Source organism: Pezoporus occidentalis, unplaced genomic scaffold, assembly GCF_034315485.1.
Source record: "Pezoporus occidentalis ecotype Australia unplaced genomic scaffold, CSIRO_AGI_Poc_V1 ctg164, whole genome shotgun sequence".
Lineage (NCBI taxonomy): Eukaryota > Metazoa > Chordata > Aves > Psittaciformes > Psittacidae > Pezoporus > Pezoporus occidentalis.
Genome location: NW_026913466.1, coordinates 245,279 through 264,616, shown reverse-complemented (window position 1 = coordinate 264,616; position 19,338 = coordinate 245,279). Strand labels below are relative to the sequence as shown.

The window sequence follows — 19,338 nt, the reverse complement described above, 5'->3', positions numbered from 1 at the left end:
ACTTTGATTAGATGCTGGCGCAAGACCAAAACTCCATCTGAAATGCTTTAGACAACCCATCTGCGCTCAGTTTGGGAGCCTGAGGAGCGCATGCTCCCTCCCCAAACCCCTGTGGTCCTTCACGAGTCCCCCCACCTCATGATAAATTTCATAATTATTCAGCCCTTACTACCGACACCAAAATTCATCACTCAAAGCAAGTTAGCTGAGATTCATTAGAATAAGACATCTAGTAGGCACATGTAGTTTATTAGCCTCTTACACCAATAGTTTTAATTAGGTACATATTTCACAGCTCTAGAACTACTCGAGTGAAGGGCTGCTTTTATCTCTTTTATTTACAGTAACAAGCTATCAAACAAATACCACCATAATTAAACTCAGATGAAAAAAAAAACAGGAGAAAAAGGAAGATGTTTTAGGGTTTTTTTTTAAGGGGTGACCTACTCAAACCTCAGGTTTGGTAAACCTGAGGGATATTATGTAATTAATGAATGAAATACTCTGCATCTGAGCAGGATGGTGGGGCAGGGTGGCACCTGGCAGGCCCTTCCTCCATGTCACCTTCAGGTAGAGGAGGAGAGCTCTCCCTTGGATAGATACCGCCGTGATAAGAAAAGTGATTAAAATCCAGAACATATCTAAATTATTAATGAGGAATTTAAATGATGTTATAAAAGAGGGAAATACAGGCGAAAATGTTACACATTCATGGAATTTTTACTCATGCATAATAATAAGTTGAAAACACTTCAGTTATAATGCTTCCTAAATTAAAGGGCGGGGTGGGGGTAGAGACGCGATGCGTTTCTCGGGCCCTCCCGCGCCGCTCGCCAGTCGGCGATCAAGGGCGCCACCTGCCGGGAGCTGCGGTGCAGTGCGCCTGCTGCCGCCGCCCGGCTCCGGTCGTCGGTTGCGGGCCGCGGGGGCCGTGCTCCAGCCCGGGGTCAGCGCGGCTGGCCGTCGCTGGGGGCAGTCCCGCTAAAGGGCGGGCCCCGCGCAGGGCTGTGGTCTGACTCCTGCCGCCCTACGCTGTGATTTGCTTTCCCAGAGTGCAAAGACAGGTTTTTAACTTCGCAGGTGCTGAGAAAGGAAGTGATCAGGTGAGAAGAGCCCCTTTTTGCTCTCCTGCATACACGGAACCCAACACGCTCCCCTGCTGCCTTTGCTGATGTGCCCTGCCAGCCCTGGGGTAGGCGTGCTCCTTCCCAAAACCCCATAGAGCTGCCTGCTCGTTATTGTGCATCCTTGTGAGCAGCAGCAGCAGTTGGTACCAGAGAAAAGGTTTCCCTGGTCAAAGCAGCAAGTGGCATGTACCTCACATAGCTATATCTTTGCCTAAATCTCTGTGCAGGCTATTCTGTAAAGACTTCCCACGCTGTCTATCCAGACTCCCCGCACAGAAGTGCTGTTCGTGTGACCTACAGAGTCACGGAACACTTAAGGGCCTCATCTTTACAGCCCTATTTTTTTTACAACCATTTGTATCATCTACCACAAATTCTGGTCATCTGCCATGGCAGGGAAGAAACTTGCAAGCCCATAAAAGCAGTAGTCACTGGAACACAACCTTAGCCATAAAGTCTCTTGGACCTGCTTGTCCCTCCGTCTGAATTCCTTGGGGACATCTTGTACTTCCAGGTGCCTTTCAGTCCAATAACGCTGCTTTTGGTAACTCTGCAAAGCAGAGAACCAGCAGCTGATTACAGTGGCAGCAAATAAGGTGAGAATAATCCCAGGCCATTCTGGACTGTGAGGTCTATACAAATGCTCTAAGTCCTGCTGAATGCTGACTGGCAGCTAGCACCAATTACCGAGTAATGGGCTCTCCACATGCCCCTTTACTTAATAAGTAGACACAGTCTGCACTCACTTTTGGAGCTCAGTTGTCTCTGGTTGTAACACCAGCTGAATGCTTTGCAGTGGGCTAGCCTCACAGTGACTAAAGCTCAAATCGTTATAGTAAAGTCTCAACCAAAAGAAACTGCCACACTCTTCCCAATTGGAGCAGATGAAATAAAGGCTCTTGGACACAGTTCCTACCTAGGAGCCTGCCAGAGCCTAATAATTGCAACATGCTGTGATTCTAAAACAAATGTGTCATGGAGAGACACCGGGCTATTTTGGAGGGAGGTAAATTTGCCTGAATGTAGCTCTTCATTAGCACAGTGTTATTTCTTCCACGGCTCCAACCTCTTCTGGTCCCTTTCTCCATGGCACTGCACACAACACATTTGCTATCATGAGGCAAGGATGTCAGCTGTGGTCCCTCTGGACAAAGCAGTGACATTCATATCAGAAACAAAACCCTGCGCTCTCCTCTTTTGCTTCCTATGAAATCTCCAGTGATCATATTCTCATTATTCCTTTGCCTGGACAGCACTGCCTAAAGTTTTCAATGAATTTTGGGCACTATTCCGTCACATTTCCGTCACAGGAGAACTCATTCCCTGTCTTTAGCTAGATGGAGATGCAAACAGGGTTTCAGTGAATGCTCTTGAGCTCCACATTTTCTCCCTAGATCTTCAAAAGAATATGCTGAATGGAAGATAACAGAGAAGATCCCTGTGAAATCATGGTGCAAAAAGAAGTTCCTGCCAAATAATCCGAAAGCATCTGAGATAATTTCCACAAAGAAAGCAGCAGGGATTCCTAAAACACAGTTCCCATCCATCCTTATTAGGAACGTGACACCATTACCTTCACAGCTAACGCTATGAAAGGCTGCTGAAATGTTCAAAGGAACCTTGGTAGGTTTGCTTTTCTCATCGCAAGACAGAAGTTATCACTAAAGGCCTTATGAAAAGTAAGAAACTTTCACAACCTTGAGTCTCTGGAGGCAGCAATTACATGCAAGCTGTTGTCCCCAGTTTATATCCTTCAGCTAGTTTATATTCCTGACACTGGGAGGAGGGCATTTGTAGCCAGGTAGTTAGCATCAGATTATTGTTTAATGCAACCAGCTGCATGAGTGCAATGCTGTGACTGAGGCTTCTACATGCATGCAAGTCAGCGAATTCAAAACCACAGTTTCTGCAGCAGCCATGAATTGCACCCCATCTATTACGGACAGTATTATAGACAAGGAGCCATCTCTCTGTGTGCCAGAAGAGAAAGACCAGCTGAAGTATTAGACACCCCCCAAAAGGCACATTAAATTCCAACCTCTTGGGTTTATTACCATACACTAAACTGATGTGGTCATCTTTACCTAAAATTAGTTTCTTCCTCATTTTAAATCTACATGTGCAGCACAGTGAAGTAATGATGACTGTTCCACACTCCTTCCCCATCACGTATTTTGGTTCTATGCCTTGACCTCCTGTTAAATGTAGTTACCAGGATGGAATTTCCTTTGGTGTTAGTTCTGAAGTACATGTGGGAGGTGAAGAGAACCCACTGACTGCACTAGTTCATTGTGTGAACCAGGCAGTAAATACAGATGTGGAACTCCATATTCATGCCTCAGCATGGATATCTCTTCAGTGTCGCACCTGCAGGTATTTATACACTCTCACACTGAAATAGATGCAGCCAGTGTGGGTGTGTAGAGCTGCACCTGTGCATGTAATGAGACATTCAAAGAAACACGCCAAGTTTTGTTGCAATCCCACTTGACAACATCCTCATACATTCTGTCCTGCATGTTCAGGAGCCTTATCCCTGCTGCTGAATCTTTCTCTGTGCTGGGCTGGAGTGCCCTATGTACCCATCTTCTGCTCTCATCCCAGAAAAAAACCCCTCCTGTCACTTCCTCACTGCTTTCATTATAAATACCAAATCATGTGAACCATCTGCCTGTACAACTTCTGCTGAGCTTAATGTTGCTGGAACTGAAACTGGGCACAGAAGGCAATATGCACACCCTTTGGGCCTGTTTATTTGCCTGCTTCAGAGAGATCATATGGGCTTTCCCTACAAGGCAGCTACTTTCTGGCAAGTCCTGCTCTGGCACAGAAATATTTTACATCCTGGGATTGGTCTTGAGAGCCCTCTTTCAGCCAGTGAAAGGACACAAACCTGAAACCTCATGGTTTATGTACAGTGTACAGCCCAGTACTTGGTATATTAAAACCACTATTACATCAGTTAGAGCACAAGGAGTACAGACATTGTGCTCCCTGTTTTTCAGAGGAAGAAACTGAACACAGGCATCCAATCAAATTGCCCAAGTAAGCATCAGACATTAGGCTAAATTTAAGAACATCCCTACTTACCTGGGATTTCAAGCTGTGAAGTAATTTAAAGCTCCTTCAGACTGAACAATTGCCTGCCAAGATGTGTAGGCATCTCATCATGGATAACAACTGGACATTGACTTAGAAACCTTTGGACGTTTTGTTGCAGTTCTACTCCACCATAAAGACATAAAGTCTGCATATCTGTACACATTTAAGATGACAGGAACAATAAGAAGTATATTACTCTTGCACACTTTACAACCATACTCGGCATTTCCTAATGGGAGCTGTAGAAGCAGAAAGCACTGCCTAGTGTTTCGGTCAATGGATTGTGAGTAGAGAAACAAGTCCCTCTGATTTTTACTCATAACTGGCTAAATAAGTCAATCATTCCATGCCTTAGTTAATGCATCTATATCACAGATATTATAATATCTCAAATTACTTCCTTTCACCAAAAAAGAGGTCCCCTCTTTGCCCACCCACAGATTCTGGTCTCTCTTCCCTTCTGATAGATGCTTTGGCAAAAGAGAGATTTGTTTTATGACATTTACTGCATTTGTTGTGCTGACATCACAGAGTCAACAAGAACAAGTATTTATACTTCTATTATGCCTTCATTGAACTGAACAAGGTGTTCAACAGGACATTTTAATTATAATGCCACTTCTAACAGCGTGAGTAAAGGTGTTTAAAAAACACAATCAAGCATGAAATAGAACAGTAAACATGCCATTTCAATTACAGAATTATGTGTAAGCACATCCCTGCACAGCACAACATTTGAAGACTGCAAGAAACACTAAAATCCTATCTGAAGCCCTGGGAGGTTTTGTGCAGAGGGCTGAAGGAGCCAAAATGCTCTCTTCTAACACTCTTTTGTGCACTTACACTGAATTTTCACTCCAGAGAAAATCTCACACAATCCCAAATAGACAATTTTTGTACAGATTTTCATGGAGGAAAAGTAGCCATGAGCTTTTGTTTTGCATTGCAGTGTCATGTCAGACACTTGATCTATTTGGGGAGCTCTTTTTTACTTCCTAGCCCAATGGTGCTGAAATTGAAAAGAAGATGCATTGGCAGATCATTGCATTGTTATCCACCTCCAGCTACCTGTACCAGTGCAAAGTGTTCTCCATCAGGAATGCATCATGTTTATAGATACATGTGACCCACCAGAAACTTCTGGACATCTGTGGCCCCTCTGGGCGCAGCAGGATACTGGGCTGCTCTGCAAAATGCTATAAATCCCACAGGGTGCCCGGAGGGAGGATTTCATCCCGCTCTCAACACCACTGCACTGCAAAACACAGAGACACTTATTCAAGGAGCTTCTGAGCAAGTAAGTGATGCCTCAATTTGGCAAAGTCCACCCTCTCTCCAGTGAATCAACATACTCTGCTTAGAATAATACAACAAGGTTGTCACAGAAGCCTGACAGTTGTGACAGGCTGCTGTCACTCAGGGGTTTTTGGCATTGTAAGCAAAAGGGAACATAGGTGTTTCCAATGGTTAGGGCTGGGGACAGGACAGGGAGGCCTGTTCTGTCCATGTGGAGGCGAGAATGCAAGGAAAAGGCAGCTGAGATGGGAAGCTCTGATGGTCAGGGGTGGACTCACCAGCTTTCTGCAGCCAGATGGGAATGTGGACACCGCTAGGTGGGACTTTCCTTTGTCCTTCAGGCAAACTCTCTCCAAAGCAGCAGCACAACACCCACCTGCCTCTCCAGCTCTCTGGAAGCACAGATGAAGCAGACAGTGAGGCCACACTCATTTTGCTGTCCTAAGTAATTGCCTCCTTGGCCAATGTGTAGAACAAGCTCAGATGGGCAAGTGTCAGGAAGACCTGGGCACAGAACCGTCCCACTAAGCAAAGACTGAAACCTTTTCTTTCCTGCATGTGATACCACTGAGCACTGCAGGAGCAGCTGCCAATATAGTGGCAATATTCACTGGCAATACAGTGAATGCTCTTACCAAAGCATGGCCAAACTACCCCAGCCTGTCCTCTGCAGCCCTTAGGGAGACAGTTTCTCCGCACAGCCCCAGTGAGGAGAAAACTGGAACAACTCGCATTTCTGCCATGCAGATTAGACTTGAACCAATGCTGGATGCATTAAGTTCCCAAAGACATCTGGAGATCCTAATGTAAAATCTGGTGCTATCGTGTGATCTGGACTGTTATCTTTTCCCTAAACCATACTGTTGTGTTGAATAGGCCATGCAATTTTCCGCAGTATTGAGTCAGGTTCTAGAAAACCTGACCTGGAAGTTACTCTTATTGTGATTTGAAATTAATAACTTTGAATCTGTAAATGCAGCAGATAATTAGGTGAAATATATAAGAATCAGTATCTAATAATCTGCCACACATACACGTAAAAGCATTTAATTGACAAGAAGTTATACGGGCATCCATAGGTATTTAATAGCACAGCATTAGAAGTGCTATTCTTTGTTTGAAACACACTTTGTTCCTCTCTCTCCAGCCTTTCAGAGCTGAAGGGAGAACTCAGCATATTTTTTCTGTTTCTGGAAGAACCTGTCTTTCTCAAAATGTCAGAGCACCTCGTTAGTGGAAGCCTTAGTTACCTTGCAGATAGCTGGCAGAGGTGTTTTGTTGTGCTTGCTTCCACTTCGTTTTTCCCTGCTATTATGAGTAAGTAGAAGTGAAAGCCTAGTTTTCATTGCCTTTAATGGGAGTAGAATCTGCTTTTCCTTCATAGCTATTTTCCATTCTTCTCCTGGCACTACACAGAAATGCACGGGAGGTGAGACACAGCAGAGAGGTGACTTGGCGGGGAGGATTCCAAAAGCCAACACTAAATGCAGATAACATATTTTTTTTTACTAGTTATGCACATTTACATGCCCTGACGGAAACTTAAGAGAAGCACTATATGGAGAAGTCATTAACTGAGATTTAAATTTGGGAAATACAGGAAATATGTGGAAACCTAAAATTTAAGGCCCACATTTAACATCTCTCTACTTAAAGCAAATCAGGATATGAGGCAAGCTTGTGAAGTTCACTTATACTAGAAGAAATGAACACAAGACCTACCTGATTCATGTACCTTCTCCTTGAATGTACCACTTTTGTTAAAGGAAAGCTGTGCTGCTTTTGCTGTCTTTCAAAACTGTTGGAGACAGTTAAGGTCCTCCCCAGCTTCTGGATAAATCAGGTTCCAACCTCTACAACTGAACAGATTCACAGGAGGTTTCCATGGGTTTCTCACCACCAATTATAACTTGGAGCAAATTAAAATTTGTGATCATAACTAGTCCTGAATAGTTGAGAGGTAATGATGCATGGGAGGGAAAATATCTAATCAGATGAAGAGATAATGTTCAGGGTCAGTTTTAGAAAGCCGTATGTTATTATCTGTACATTCAACACAGAAGCAAGTATGGAGCTTGGCATTTTAAAGGTCAGATTTTAAACTGAAGCCATTGTTCAAACAACTTCCTTTGCAACAAGAAGCAGAAACAGCCTAAGTGAAGACAACCTTAGTCTGTCATCCAGCTCCCTGTTCGGCTCCTCTGTTCAATTCAGGAGCAGTCTCAGGGCTGGTCTACCTGTGCCTGCCTCCGTTAGGTGCTTGTTTCTCTACTCCACACACATGCATGCTCAGAGGCCGAAGGCTGTACAGGAGGACTTCCTAACCATAGCTCCTGGGCGTTGCTGAGCCCCAGAGCCTGAGCTGTGGCCTCTGCAGTGAACAGCCAGGACATCATGCACTGCTTCGGGGCTGGGCACCTGGAGCACCAGCCAAGCTCACAGATGGAGAGGGAGGGGAGAGCACGGGCACCAGCTCATCAGCAGGTCCAAGGGTTGCACAAGACCTTGCAGGCATGAAGGCAAAGGAGAGTGAAAAGGAGGTAACTGAGAGCTGATACAACTGCTTTGCAGAGTGCAGCCACAACAGGAGCTGTAATCACAGTGAAAACAGTGTCTGTATCTGAAGCACTGCTTCTGCTTATTGTGTAAATAAAAGAACTATGACTTCATGTCTCACACTTCAAGAGACATACTCTTAGCCTTGTTTTCTTCCATATCAGAGCTCTAAGAAATCCACAATGTGTCAGTTTTGGCTTAAGGTTAATCCCTAGGAACAAGTAATGTAACATTTCTATCTATCTTTTCTACTCTTTTGGTGGTTTTAATTATACTAATATGCTATGACAATTTAAACAAGACACATCTCAGCTTCTGGCCTGCTCTGTAATGGTTCAGCTGCTACATGTGCTCCAGCATACTTTGCTCAGACAGGCTGCTGCTGGAGGCAGAGGGGAGGCAGAATAGTACCCTTCTGTCATGAGAGGTTTCATTGCTCTGATCACTGTATGTTTGACAGATTCTTTGTCAATGTCAAGTGTCTTTTGTGGTTAAGCCCAGCAAAGCTAAAACAAAAGGTCTCCTAGATATTAGATGTATGGTGACATTACTGAATTCACTTGGAGGCAGTAATTTTTTGTCAGTCTATGAAAGGAAAAATGGAGCTAATGGGAAAACAAAAGGAAGATGCTGGCATGCCTTTTTAGCTATTTTTGTTTATGTCAGACATAGTGATTGACATCTGGCCCAGAACACCCCTTCAACCATTGAGGCTGGTGTCATGAAACAGAACAAAGAGAAATTGCCAGCCAAGAAAACACCCGTGGCTCAGAAAGTGCTGCTTTTTGTTTATTTTCTTTTAAGTGCTTCATTTTCAGTAATCAGTATCATTACACAAAAGCAGTTCACTCACTTACACTCCCCCCTTACTAATTGGACTTTTGAGTTTCCTTCGTGTCTGCTTTCTTCCTGCCCACTTGAATGGCACCAGAGTGCTGGTTTGGTTGGATGACAGTCTGTCATAACAGTGATGTTTGAGGTTAGTGAAAACTGACGTGAAAAATACAATCCACCGGCCTTTAACTGAAATAGCAGCTCTGGTTTTTGTGGAGTTGGCAGGCAGCATTTTTAAACCCCTTTCACAGTGAAGGCAGTTACATGTTTTTCTCTGTATCAAGCAGTTCTATCATGAAGTACATTATCTACATCTGTTGTCATATCAGGATATTGCCTTTGAAGAACAGTTTGCTGTTTCTTGTGTGGCCACTTCTATTGTTGAAGTGCCCTAGAAGGGTTTAATGGATTTTCGTGGTCATTCTCCAGGGCCAGGCCAATTACAAAGCTTTAACATTTATTTACGAGTGACTCTGGGGAAATATCAGTGTCCAGAATAGGTCCTACAGACACACAATACCAAGGAGTCTTTGCCACAAGTGTTCTTCAAGTGCTGTAGAATTTCAGAGACTTGGGGAAAAAATTATCTATCAGCAGGAGGAAATTATGGCTTAAATTTCTAAATTCATCTTGAAAGTATGATGCTGAACATAACAGTAACAAAGGAAGACTTTTCACAAGGTGCGAGCAAGGCACTCACTACTCCATCAGCCACTTCCTTCCATTCAGTTGTATGCTGAAATCATATCAGAAAGAATTTTTACCTTACCAAAAAGATCTTACTCACTTAAAAAATGCAAAGACAGTTGGCCCTTGAATGCATCCATCATGTGCTGGAGCTAAACGTGCTTGAACCTTTGTAATAGGGTACCTTTTGGTCTTGAACACTGGGGTATATTCTTCTGCAGGAGCAGCCACTTAACTCCCCTCAGCATTAATGGCAGATATGCTTACACGTCGAGTGGTGAATTTCTCTCTGTCTCTTTGCACAGTGCTCTAAAAAGAACTTTGAAGAAATTGAGAGAAACAGAGAGAGCAGTATATTAATTTGAAGGAGATGAAAGCAGTACATGTCATCCCTAAATTTCATGGAAAATGCACCGTTGGTAACAAAGATGAGTAGAAAATTTCAAAATCATTTTGAGCAGCATTAAAATCAGTCTACCTGATTTTCTGTTTTCTCCTTCTTTTCAAAGCACATACATTAAACTCATTTTATGCTTATAATGTATATAATGATTCTAGACAACATAAGAAGGACACTGGGATTCTTCCTATTTCAACGTATAAAGTGGCAAGCCAATTTATGCAGCTTAAACCATTGCTAAAGAAGATGTATCAAATATTGCCTGTGATCATTACAAATAACAGCCTGAAATGTTCACAAGAAGCTGTTTGCTTATCATATTTTCATTAAAACATCTTTTCACCTGCCTTGCTTTTCCCATGCCTGTAACCTGCATTGTAATCAGTCTTATTAACTGAGAACATAAATATGATTTATTATGGTCTGATAATGGAAGCTGCATGGACCAAGAGAAGGGATGTATTGTCCTTTGATAAAATGGCTCTTTTCTCTCAAATAGAGCTCTATCATGAGAGCATGCAGAATCTAGTGAGTGATTATTTCTTGAGGGTGAATGATGGCAGAACCCTACAGAAAATCTTCTTGTTGGCCATGACAGCATCTGAGTGTCCCCAAATCTCACCGAGTTTGACAACCTGCAGACACTTTTGATGAACTGTATTCTTCTGTCAGAGACAGCCTGTCTGGGAGGAGAAAAGGGAACCTTTATCGTCTGATCTGCTATTATTGTCTTGATCTTTTATAAGCAATCTCTAATGCACATGAATATAATATCCTTTCACACAAGTGCCAAACATAATAGAAATGTAGTTAAAGGACCCTTTTCCCAGTTATGTAAATGTCCTAATACCATAATTAGAAAAGATGGTTTGTGAATGATAGCAGTAAGGAAAGGGTAATCAAAATGTTTTAACATTATCTTTCTGTTTTAAAGACCAAAATCTGTGATAAATAGCATTTATGGCAGATATTGGGAACTGGCTTGTGCTGAAGCTTTTACCTAAAAGAGAATAGTTTTGAGTGTAAAACTGGTGTTATATTTTCATAAAACACATAAGTGGCAGCTGGTCTTAAGCCAGAAATGATTACTGGCAGATAGGACTTAAAGAAAATGAGTATTCCGCTCAAAATCCCTCCACGGCTGTTAGAGAAAGAACAAAGCGTTATTATTAAGTAGTGTATTTGGACAAAGGAGTGTTCAAGACCAACTAAAGTTCGCCAACAAATCTCTCTTTTATCTACATCCAGAAGAACAAGCATAACAAAATCTTTTTCAATTAACAGCTGTACACATTAGCAAAACACCATCTTTCTCAGCTCAAGCAGCCTGGCTTATTTATCACCAAAAATGCAATGTTTGGGGGGAAGGTTTCCAAGCTGCCCAGTAAAAGCAAGATACTTGCTTTTTCATTAACCTTTTGACATCTGGAGCTGGGATGTCCCAATATTAACTACTAATGGTCTTTTGCATTACCAGTTGGTGTTGAGAGAAGTCCCAATTGTCAGAGTCAAAAGGTTAATCAACAATTTCACACCGGTGATGTGGTCAGAGCTTGCATGTTACTGCCTGAACAGGAGGAAGAAGAAAATAATGCCATTAACAGGAAACTACATCCCAACACTATTAAATCTCTCTTGCATTTCTTTTTTTTTTTTTTTTTTATATATGTTATATATTTCATTATATATTTACTAAATCCTCTGACTTTTTAGGGGACTTTTCAAAACTTTGCTGAGAAGTCTAGGCCCAAATATGTGACCAAATTGTTTGCTTTCTTCTACTTTTCTTAAGGAAATAATTAAATACATGGATTTTTACTCACCAACTGTTCAGCCCATGCCAGTGTGTTTTCCATGTCTGTTACCCAGGGAGATTTTAAAATCCCTACCCAACTGGGGCTAATTCAGCCTGACAGTTGTGTCCTGTCTCCTGCAGGTGAGGACACCTGAATGTCCACTCATCAGGGTCAATTTCATAGTGCAGGTGCCATATCAGGGATGAAGTACATCCAATAGCCAATACCTGGGTGTAGACTTTTCCCTCCTGCCCTCTTCTGTCTTGATTGTAGGAAAGAAGTCAACAGCAGCATTCCCTTAACAAATATGCGTAGTGATATTATTTCATGTGAAAGTACTCATATGAGCAGCCATGCCAATACCTCAGCTGGCATCGTTTGACCAGAAATAGCCATAACGTACTTTGACTTCTGGCCCAAGAGCTCTCCTAGCCATAGCAAAACCAGATTTATTTTCCAAAAGAAAAGATTAAATAGTTCTGAAAACATTACAGCTTGGCATTGGCTACCAATAGCAGTGTTCCCACAGAATGACTTCTCATTTACCCTGGCAGTATCTGAAATTGTTAATCATTGTTTAGACTTGATCAAAAGCCTTCTGATGTCACCATATGGATCAGGTCAGTTGTTTTATGTTTTTGAGACATTCCATCTTTTTTCTACAGCTAAGACAAATAAGTAGTGAATCTTGCTCAAAATATCTTGTGTCCTGGATATTTGCTGCACCACATAGTTTCTCTCATCTCTTTCTCCAGTTCCAACAAACTCTAAGGCTAAAACCTTCCCTCTCTTGATTGCTTCAGTTTTAATGGGGACAGGATTTTACCCTGAAATGAAGTATCAATCTTTCCAAGTGCCCTATTACTTAGTCCGCCAATTAGCTGACTATGGAGCCTGAGTGTCCTTGTACATCTTCCCAGTCCCCATACTTGGCTGCATATGTTTATGCAATTAGAAGGGGTGAAAATTTAATAAAATTAGGACAAACCTGAGTGAGCTATAATTCTGTTTAATCTCTCAAACTGGATTGTTGAAAGCTTGCTGAATTCCCCAAATCTCTCTCAGGTGCCAACAAATGAGTCAATATCATACCAAACATCTCACTGCATAGCAGACGTAAATTGTACTTCCAGAATCTCATACACACCCTCAAATAATGAATCTAATGTCTCTACAGTAATGTTGGGGGAAGAATGGGGAGGAAGGGGAAAGGCAAAAAATGCTGTTTCCTCCAGTTACCAGCATTGTACTTGGTGGCCCAGAGTGTAAAACAGGAGAATACATGGGAGATTTGCACAGGGAAGGACTGGTCACTTTAAAGGCCTGTGCCTTCCTACAGCAGTATTAGAGCAATTCCAAGCCTTCTGCCTCCAGTGGGAGGATCGCTGACTATCACACTGGGCTTTGCTAGATCCCCCTGGCAAGCCCTAACAAACTGAACAAGATGGGAGAATGAAGCTTTCTTTCATCTCAGTGTGATGCCCCTACAGACTTTGAAAAGCCTGGTTTGCACTTTGTTTTGTACTGCAGTGCTAACTGGTGGTTTGCATAGAAATAATCATCAGTCTGGAATAATCCCAGACCACTTCATACCTGTGTCCTCTCATCACCCACCATTCAAGGAAAGGAAGCAAAGAATGATTTTGGCTAAAATTAGAGGGAAATTTTCTTTGAAAGGGAGAATAGAATTACTTAGAGCACAGCAGAGTAATTAATAACTGTTCTTGGAAGAAAGATCCCAGGATCTTTTATCTCAAGTTGTGAGGGCTTTGGTTTTGTATCTAAGCCAAACTATGTCTTTGTTGCAGAATGGGGCTCTTCAGTATGAGGAGGAAAACTTAAGGGTTGTGGCACTGGGTCGATAGTTCAGATGAAAATGTTATCTGCAGATCAACCAAGTCCTACTTTTTTTTTCCCCACCTATGTTCATCTTCCTCTTAGACTTAATCTCCAAGTATGTGCCTTGTTTACTCTGTGAGATCTTACAGAATTTCATCAGGCCAGAAAGGTTTTTTATAATCACACAGCTGAGGTACTGCTCTCACTCATACTCTTCAGGATGCTGAGGTCATAGAAAAGAGCTGGAAGGGATTGTCCAGTACCTGATAGTATTCCCCAGGATTTTGATTATTCTGTCATAGAAATCCTCCAGTGATGGAGACCTTGTCACTGCTTCAGTCAATTATCCCAACAGACAGCTGTCCTTTCCTAAGTGGCAAATACAGTCTAATAGTGAGAAAGACTGATTGCTTTCTTAGATATTATATGTTTTGCTCAAACACAACTTAAATGTATTTATGCCTTTCACCTTGTTTCTCCTCCATTAATTTCTGTCTCTGCTACCCCTTGCTCACTGTATTTTTTATTTCATCTTTCTATATGCTGTTTGGCACCCTTGTATTTCTTCTCATTTTTGCATCTTTCCAAACACATGAAAAAGGACTCTCATGTGGCAATGGCCTCACTAGAGACCTCATCTCCTCAGAGGGGAGCCAAAATGCCACATTTTCATTCATTGCATCAAAACCACTTTTCTTAAACAATAAGAAATTATACAGCCATATTCAAATTCAGATCTAAAGGTGTTGTTCTTGACGTGCAACTGAAAAGCATAGCTAGCTATGGGAAGCACATGATCTGCTCTGAACAGGCACATGCAGGGGCAGGCATTACATAGCCTCTAAAAAGGGAAATCAGAACTCCTGACAGTCATGCTAACAAATGACTGCTTCCTGCTTACTGCTTTGTTTCATGTACAGAATTAGTTACAACACAGGTCTGGACCTACAGGTTCAAGAACACCAGATTAAGTGACTTTGCCTCTAATTTATGCCAGGGAAAATCCCATCAAAAAGAGTTAAGGTGGAGTATCACCATAAGCAGAGAATTGTGCTACTTTTGTTTCCTCAAGTCAGGCCCCCTGAATTATCTTAATGTGGGTATAATACATAAGTACATAGTGTCCCTGTGGCACTATAGGATGCTTGGCCTAACCAGGTATCTGGGGATGTCAAGATAATCTGCAAGATTCAATGCAGCTCAGAGACCAGTGTTTCTTCAAAAACAACTGGTTCAACTTATTCTTTCAATTTTTGACAGAAAATTATCAAAGCAGGAACTACCTCTGCCATGGCAGGAAGCAGTATGATAAATAAAGGGGAGAAATAAGGAAAGCTTACTCTACATTTAAGAGTAGCAAACAAGTTTGTTTTCCAGCACATCTGTTTCACAGCACATTGTTGCTGCAATATAAATGTTTTCAGCTGCACTATTTTCCTATCTGCTCTGGCCAGGGTCTGTGCTTGAAAGGGCTGAGAGCAGTGGTCTGAAGCAAGACTATTGTGAGCATCTGATAAAGGAGCTGTTTGCGTTAGCACTGAGGATCTGCTGCAATGAGACCTCAGACTGTGCCATTCCATCGAAGGTGTGAACATAAAGTAGGGAAACTAAACTTGGTCTTGGGAGGCAGAGGTTCTTTGTCCCATGTATGATCTCACACAACATATTTCCACTCTCCAAGCCTCATTTTTTCCTTGAAATAGGGACTGACAGCTTCCTGTCTTCCCTCTCTGGACTTGTGGCTTTTTTGGCTAGTGGCTGTTCCTGATTATGGGTAGGTCTGATGACTGTAAGCCTGACCTCCAGGAGGCCTCTGGACACTTCTGTATTATATTTGATAATGAAGCCTCCTGTCTTCTCCAATCAAGACAGAAAAAGTAAGTCAGAGCAGAGGAAACTGGCTCAGCACAACATGGCAGCCTCGGTAAAGGAAAGTCAGAGCCATTAGCTATTGACTGTTATAGAAACACTGAAACTGCAGCAGGGATTTCTTTTTTTTTCATTGCTATTTAGGGATTTAAATGAGATTTTTAAAAAAGAAAGAAAGACAGAATGTTTAGTCTACACTCACTCCTTGCTGCCAATACAGGCTATCATATAAATTACTTAGACACTTTTAAAAATACATTATTTACTCAATAACCCATAATGGGTCCAGAGCTCCTTTTACACGCTATTATAGAAGTACATAATTGCTGAATTTTCAAATGGATATTTCTTCTAGGCAATAGTCTGTAATGGCTCCTTCAAAGCTCTTAGGCTTTTATCATATGAAGGCCTAAGTAGAAAATGTTTAGTTCACTGATCATTGACCTAATAGAGAGCAACAGCTTCTCTGGAACAACTATTGTCTGCTAGGGCCGATGATGTATGAATGACATTTAAAGAAATTCTTGGAAGTATGTGCTAGGGAAAAATTACTGTTCATGTGCAAAGCAAATACTGCTGATGAGATCCTCTGAGTTCTTTTGTTCAGTTCTGCTTGCTTTAGTGTTTTAGTTTCTGTGTGAGCCCAAGAATGAGAGAAAACAGTTTTGTGTCTGAAATGAGAACTCAATCTGGGACCCATTCGGATCAATGTGAGATATTTCCATGTTCTTAGAGGTCACTGAGCTCAGTTAAACATTGTCTCAAATGAAAATGCAGGTAATTGGTATACATTACAATGTAAAAAGAGGAATTCTGAGATCAGAGAAGTAAGGGATGCTGCAACAGAGCAAGTCACATTTCTTAAAGTTGTACTGAACATAGGAAAATATTCAGGCCTATTCTGAGCTTGTTCCAGAAATGAAATAGGCAACTTGACAGGTTTTCAGCACTATTACTATGAAACAATTATTGAGCTGCTGTTCTCTACTTACATTTAGCTTTGAAGTCTGTTGCTTCCATTTCAGACTCAAAGAAAGGTTCAGGTTCCTAAAAGCTTGGTGTAAGAAAACACGTCTTCTCTCCCTACACATTTTGGGCAGTAAAGCCCAAGGAGGCACTACTGCTGATTAAACGTCAACTGGGTCTAAGTGCAGGACCAGAGAGGATGGATGGGAGCGGGGGGCAGTCAGGCAGAGACCCTCAGAAGGACACCTCCAGCTCTGAGCCTCATAGACCAGGGGAGAGGTCCTTGCTGGGTGGCACAGCTCCCTCACGAGCTTGGGGCCAGTGGCAATGGGAAGCACAGCTCACCAAAGGAGGCTACTGAATAGGCTCAGGAGCTGTATGTGGTCTTAACACCTTGTGCATCAAATCAGACCAACTATCCCCAGAACAGAGCTGGGTTGTATGGGACCTGACATGAGAAGCTCTCCCATGCCTTTTATCAGTGGTTTTCTCCAGCCTACTACACTTCGAGTATGCTCCTATACTACACTCCGAGTATTCTAGCATGATTAACAGAATAAAACACAGTTGCTGGCAATTCTAATAGTTCCTTCTGTTTGATGTATCTGATCAAAATCACACACCAATATGCAACCAGGCTGCACCAGTTAGCCTCATCATGCAAATGAGGCACACTTGCAGGTGAACTTATTAGAGATCAAATAGTTTTAGGCACCACGGATAATGAAGGCAGAGTGCTTATGTTGCAACAGTCAGAGCTGGAATTTAATCATGTTGTTGATACCTACTGCAGCAGTGAACGTACACAGAAACAGCCACAAAAATCAAACCATTAGAATGAAAGGAAGGTATAAACCAGACAACTAATAATAATAAAAAGACCCAAGCCAAGAAACATAGTGGTTTCAAGACAGAATAATCTTGCCAGTTAGATCTGGAAAGACTTGGAGCCCTGCTTCTTTTGGCTGAGCAGGTGAAAAAGTGAAGGTTGCAAGGAGAAGCTGCTGGTGTGTCACTGCCTCGTCCAAGAGAGAAGGGGCTCCTACGTGGCTGTAGGGTTAGCCCTGCAAGGGGAGAGGGGAATACTTTGCAGGATGATACTTGGAAATCAATGAGGAGCAACATCTCCTACGAAAGAATTCAGAAAGAGAAGCAGCCTTCAGCGGGGGGGGGGGGGGGGGGGGGGGGGGGGGGGGAGGGGAGGGGGGAAGTTATAACAGAAGTTACAAAACTGCCAGGCTAGATTAGCAATCTGGCAGACATTAAGAATAAATACATTCTGCAGAGGTATGAGCCTCTTCTTTCTCAACGAACCCCTCACATGCCCCCACCATCCTTCATGCAAACACCTAGGGAGACCCCAAGCAGACCCTCAAAGAGAAAAGATGACATCCAGCAGCTGAAAGCTGCAAAATGGAAACATTTGGATTCCTGTTGGCAGACAGAAATGGCTAAAAATACCATTTGGCATTTCTTCTAATACCAGTTGGTAGTTGAAGAGCTTCTAAGATGTCAACAGAGAGCCCTAGAGGTTAGACGAAATGATGTAACCATATGTGACATAATGCTTGGTGCAGAGATTTCCTGGAACTGATTAGTGCCATTCACAATAGCAGCCAGCAAGAGTGTGTGGACTGGGTGAAGGCCCAGGCAGCATTCAGGTGTTGGGTATTTTTAATTTCTCTTTTAACCTAATGTCTGGTCTCACTGTTTAAGATGCATAATACAGTAACTGCGTGGTATTCCCATGCAGCTTTGTGTGGGAAGACTCTGAAGCAGCACATTCACCAGCAACATGCAGCTACTTCCACACAAAGGTTTGCAGAGAGACAACTGCAGAGGTGGAAGGACAAGACTCCCAGGTCTTCCTTCCTCTAGAATATCCTGCCCTCCACTCCTCTCTTATTCCTTGAAGTACAAGATGCAGTCAGGTCATCCTCATCAGTGTATTATTTTATGCCTAGTCTATATGCAAAAGCTATGAAGTACCATATATATTTAATGGGAGGCCTCTGATCTGTGTGAGTGGGTGGAAATTGATAGTGAGTGACATGGATGCTGACAATGGCACACAAACTCCATGGCACTCTTAAAACTTTTAATTGCATTTTAAAGCAATGTAACAAGGCAATGTTTAATGAGGACTTTGTTCAAGAAATTCTGAATTTATAGCTAATTAAAGAGAAGGAAGGGCTACTACACTAGGGCAGCAACTTCAGGATGCTGAATGTCTATACTACAGCAATATGTAGCTCAGATTCAATTGGCAGCCTTGCAAATCTCCAGCCAGCCATCATGAATGATCACTTGGTTTTTTTGACTGGTAAATAAATTATTATTATCATCATGATTGTGTTACTAGAAAAAAGCAAAGGATAGGCAAGTCTTTTTTTTTGCCAGGGCTGGTAAATTTTCATTGTACTCTTTGCAAACCTGTCACATGGCTGGGTTAGATGAAACTGGAAGGCTTTATGTGCATTTAACTTTAAACATTCTTCATGGAAACTTACATGGCACATAATTTACATATTCAATACCAGTGACAATTTACTTCTCCCATCTGAGCAGGGCTTTCAACTATGCCACTTGAACTAAATTAATAAACAGTAATTAGAGAATGTTGTGCGAGCGAGCTGTTGATGTTGAGAAGATTCTAATCAACACCTTCTTTTAAGGGCCAATTAAAGCTGAATGTATGCAATATAAACATCTTCTTGTATTGAGACATGAACTGGCGAACAAGGTAAGAAAAATCAGAACAATTACAGCAGGTTAGACATGATTCAATGGAATGATGAATCTTCATTAACTGTGAAAGCAGCAGGGATCTCTATAAAAACCGACACTGGCCACCTTCCACGGGGAA

At 42.2% G+C, this 19,338-nt stretch overlaps 1 long non-coding RNA gene across 1 annotated transcript in view; it reads right to left on the bottom strand.

The window, feature by feature from the left end:
* Positions 1-19,338, bottom strand: part of LOC134160783 (uncharacterized) — a 67,013-nt gene that overhangs the window by 8,002 nt on the left and 39,673 nt on the right. The window contains exons 5-9 of the long non-coding RNA XR_009963682.1: positions 10,625-10,685; positions 9,703-9,921; positions 7,248-7,384; positions 5,804-5,917; positions 4,218-4,382 (exon numbers count right to left, since the gene is read on the bottom strand). This is a non-coding gene — a long non-coding RNA (uncharacterized LOC134160783). The remainder of the gene's footprint in view (positions 1-4,217; positions 4,383-5,803; positions 5,918-7,247; positions 7,385-9,702; positions 9,922-10,624; positions 10,686-19,338) is intronic.